We start from the raw sequence: 4,366 nt of genomic DNA, 5'->3' as shown, positions 1-4,366 counted from the left end.
CCGCGCCCCCACGCCCCCTTCGTCCACTCCGTCCCCTGCCGCCGCTGCCCCGTCCCCACCGATCTCCGTCCGTCGACCATGGGAGCCGGCCAGGACCTGGAGGCCGGCGCCGGCGACGGCGGCGAGAAGAAGATGGCCCACTCCTCCTCCTCCGGCCCGCTCCCGCCGTCGGAGCCGCCGCACGTGCGGGGCCAGGACCCCGTCCACCCCCCTGCCCCCCCCCCCCCCGCCCCCTACTAGGCCGCCCCAGGTACAGTTCCATTTCTGGTTTCTTAGAGAGCATCTAAGTGAGGTGGCCAGCAAAGTTTGGAATGCATTTCATTTTGATACAACTAAGTTAGATAAGTGGCAAAATAGAGTTAAGAGTAGTGAGAAAAAAGTTGAAAGGCTGGAACATTTACTATGAAAGTTTTTATAGAAAACAGAAGAAAATTTTGGAAACTGCTATCGATGATATAGACAAAGAGAGTGAAATTATGCTTTATCTGTAGACAAGTATAACACTAGAAAAGTTCTAGATGTGCAGTAACAACATATTAGAAAGGAGGAGCTCTTTGGTCCAGAGGCTAGTGTTATTAATGTCTCTTTAGATGTTCCTTCACAATGTGTGCTTGATGATACAGATAAGCAGTTGCTGATCAAACCTTTTACAGTTGAGGAAGTAAAACATGATGTTTTCCAGATGAAACATAATAAATCCCCAGGTCCTGATGGGTTTCCCAGAGTTTTTCCAGCATTTCTGGGACTTGAGTTGTGATGATTTGATGCCTCTGTTTCATGATTGTTTTAATGGAAAGTTGGATGTAGGAAGGCTTAACTATGGCATTATTACTTTGTTGCCTAAAGGGAATGATGATCCAAAGATATAGGCCTATATGTTTGCTAAATGTTCCTTTTATGACTTCTACTGTGGTCAAAGCAGAGCCATTGTTGTAGCTGATAAGATTATATCCCCTGTGCAGATGGCTTTTGTGAGAAATATGTTTATTTTAGATGGTGTGCTATTGTTGCATGAGATAATTCATGAGATTAGAGTTAAGAAAAGAAGTGCTGTTAATTTCAAGCTTGATTTTAAGAAAGGACAAAATTAACTAGGATTTTTAGAAAAGGTGATGGTTATGAAAGGGTTCCCAATTAAATTTGGAAAGTGGGTTATGACTTATGAGTACTGTTAATGATGGTAAGGTGGCTTTTCTAGCTCATTACATGTATTGTTTGTAGCTACAAATAATTATGCATAGTGATACCTTTTATCGAGTCCTTTTTGCTCAAGCTTTTAGTTCTTTCTGCAATACAGTTGTATTACATCTTTTACTAGTGAGTAAATTCGCTTCATAAAATTAAAGTGATCATCAATAAGCTGTGCCTCAGTGCTGTTTAGTTGTGAGTGTGAAGTAAAATAAATAAATCATGTTTCTCTAGGTATATTCCAAACATCAAAGTTGAAATAACTTTGATTTCCTAGATATAGTAAATCTATATGTCTGCCAGATCATGATTTCTTCTTATATACAAGGTGTTATTTTAGCTATGAACAACGATATGATTACAAGTCCATTGCCATACCACATTCACAGTTTGGAATGTATCTCTCTGCTATCTTATCATACCACATTCACATCTGTCTTAATACCTTGCCTTGCCTTGTTCGGTTGTAAGGGTACTAATTGGTCTCTTCCACCTCCACCGCCTCGCCGCTCTTGGCGCATCAGGCTGAGGAAGGAGAAGGAGAAGAACAATGCATGAGAACTGAACTTTTGTGAAACTTTTGTGAATTAATGGATAACGGTGTTTGATGAACAATGTGAAACTTTTGTAATATGTAACGATGGAACTATGTGTTGGCTATGTATGTATATATGATGGAACTTGTGTGTTGGCTACGTATGTATATATGATGGAACTTGTGTGTTGGCTATGATTGTTATATGGATGCTTGTTGTATATATATGTGTTGGATATCTCATAGGTGAAATAGTGACCTGAGATTAAGAAAAAAAATTAAAAAAATTGTTACTAATGGCGCATTACCGTGTGGTGCGCCATTAGTATATCAGACACTAGTGGCGCACCGTGGGCAAAACTAATGGCGCACTGCCTGGTGCGCCATTAGTATACCAGATACTAATGGCGCACCAGTGGTGCGCCATTAGTAAAAAATTCTAGTGGCGTGATACTAATGGCGCACCAGTGATGCACCATTAGTAGGCAAAACTGGTGCGCCATTAGTAGCCCTTTTCCTAGTAGTGCAGACATGATGCCTATATACATGATCATACCTAGATATTCTCATAACTATGCTCAATTCTCTCAATTGCTCAACAGTAATTTGTTTACCCACCGTGAATACTTATGCTCTTGAGAGAAGCCACTAGTGAAACCTATGGCCCCCGGGTCTATCTTCCATCATATTAATCTTCCAACATTTAGTTATTTCCTTTGCCATTTTTTTACTTTGCATCTTTTATTTCTCTTTATCATAAAAATACCAAAAATATTATCTTATCATATCTATCAAATCTCACTCTCGTAAGTGACCGTGTAGGGATTGATAACCCCTTATCGCGTTGGTTGCGAGGATTTATTTGTTTGTGTAGGTGCGAGGGACTCGTGCGTGGCCTCCTACTGGATTGATACCTTGGTTCTCAAAACTGAGGTAAATACTTACGCTACTTTTCTGCATCACCCTTTCCTCTTCAAGGGAAAACCAACGCAAGTGCTCAAGAGGTAGCATTGATCACTTGAAGAATGGCACATTCAAATACTTGCGAGACCATGTTTGGGAGAAAATAAAAGGGTGGATGGAAAAGCTCTTATCATCAGCAGGTAAAGAATTTTTGATCAAATCAGTCGCCCAAGAAATTCCTGTCTTTTCCCTGTCATGTCTCAGATCGCCAAGGGGACTCTGCGAGAGCATTACTTCTATCATTCGGCAATTCTGGTGGGTTAGCAAGAAGGGAAGGAGCAAACCGAGCTGGGTAGCTTGGGATATCATGACTCAACCTAAACATCTTGGAGGTCTTGGCTTCCGGCATATGGAAATATTCAACTTAGCTCTTCTTGCACGCCAGGCATGGAGGCTGCTGACAGAGGAGAGGTCCTTGAGTGGCAAGATATTGAAAGCGGTTTACTATCCGAACTGCTCACTACTAGAAGCAGAGTTGGGGTTGAAGGAAATATGCCCTAGAGGCAATAATAAAGTTGTTATTTATATTTCCTTATATCATGATAAATGTTTATTATTCATGGTAGAATTGTATTAACCGGAAACTCGGTACATGTGTGAATACATAGACAAACAGAGTGTCAGTAGTATGCCTCTACTTGACTAGCTCGTTAATCAAAGATGGTTAAGTTTCCTAGCCATGGACAAGAGTTGTCATTTGATGAACGGGATCACATCATTAGAGAATGATGTGATTGACTTGACCCATCCGTTAGCTTAGCACTATGATCGTTTAGTTTGTTGCTATTGCTTTCTTCATAACTTATACATGTTCCTATGCCTATGAGATTATGCAACTCCCGAATACCAGAGGAACACTTAGTGTGCTATCAAACGTCACAACATAACTGGGTGATTATAAAGATGCTCTACAGGTGTCTCCGATGGTGTTTGTTGAGTTGGCATAGATCGAGATTAGGATTTGTCACTCCGATTGTCGGATAGGTATCTCTGGGCCCTCGCGGTAATGCACATCACTATAAGCCTTGCAAGCAGTATGACGAATGAGTTAGTTACAAGATGATGCATTACAGAACGAGTAAAGAGTCTTGCCGGTAACGAGATTGAACTAGGTATTGAGATACCGACAATTGAATCTCGGGCAAGTAAGATACCGATGACAAAGGGAACAACGTATCTTGTTATGCGGTTTGACCGATAAAGATCTTCGTAGAATATGTAGGAACCAATATGAGCATCCAGGTTCCGCTATTGGTTATTGACCGGAAGTGAGTATCAGTCATGTCTACATAGTTCTCGAACCCGTAGGGTCCGCATGCTTAACTTTTGATGATGATCGGTATTATGAGTTTATGTATTTTGATGTACCGAAGGTAGTTCGAAGTCGCAGATGTGATTATGGACATGACGAGGAGTCTCGAAATGGTCAAGACATAAAGATTGATATATTGGAAGGCTATGTTTGGACACCGGAATGGTTCCAGATAAGTTTGGGAAATTATCGGAGTACCGGGGGGGTTACCGAAACCCCCCTGAGGAGTCAATGGGCCTTAATGGGCCATGGTGGGAGAGAGAAGGAGGCGGCCAAGTGGGGGGAGCCCCCCCAAGCCCAATCCGAATTGGGGAGGGGGCCGCCCCCCTTTCCTTCTCTCCTTCTCCCTCTTCCTTCTTTTCCTACTC

The sequence above is a fragment of the Triticum urartu genome, chromosome 5 (genome assembly GCF_003073215.2).
Source record: "Triticum urartu cultivar G1812 chromosome 5, Tu2.1, whole genome shotgun sequence".
Classification (NCBI taxonomy): Eukaryota; Viridiplantae; Streptophyta; class Magnoliopsida; order Poales; family Poaceae; genus Triticum; species Triticum urartu.
This window is presented reverse-complemented; position numbering follows the sequence as displayed.